Raw genomic sequence first — 380 nt, 5'->3', positions numbered from 1 at the left:
CGCCAGACGCGGCCTCCTCGCCGTCATCGCCGCCAGACGCGGCCTCCGAGTCGTCTACGCCGCCAGCTGCGGCCTCCTCGTCATCTACGCCGCCAGCTGCGGCCTCCTCGTCGTCTACGCCGCCTGACGTGGCCTCCTCGTCGCCTACGCCGCCTGACGCGGCCTGACACGGCCTCCTTGTTGCCTACGCCGCCTGACGCGGCCTCCAAGGTTTCTACGCCGCCGGAGTCGGTCTCCAAGGTTTCTACGCCGCCAGAGTCGGTCTCCAAGGTTTCTACGCCGCCAGAGTCGGCCTCCGAGGTTTCTACACCGCCAGAGTCTGTCTCCAAGGTTTCTACGCCGCCAGCTGCGGCCTCCAAGTCGTCTACGCCGCCAGCTGC

The 380-nt window shown here is 68.4% G+C and overlaps 1 protein-coding gene across 1 annotated transcript in view; it reads left to right on the top strand.

The window, feature by feature from the left end:
* Window positions 1-380, top strand: part of myo15b (myosin XVB) — a gene marked incomplete at its 5' end in the record, with an annotated part of 84,673 nt that overhangs the window by 40,478 nt on the left and 43,815 nt on the right.

This window comes from Nematolebias whitei, chromosome 17 (genome assembly GCF_014905685.2).
Source record: "Nematolebias whitei isolate Nwh7 chromosome 17, NemWhi1, whole genome shotgun sequence".
In the NCBI taxonomy this organism is placed as follows: Eukaryota; Metazoa; Chordata; class Actinopteri; order Cyprinodontiformes; family Rivulidae; genus Nematolebias; species Nematolebias whitei.
The sequence above is the reverse complement of the archived record's forward strand: the minus strand, read 5'-3'. Positions and strand labels throughout refer to the sequence as shown.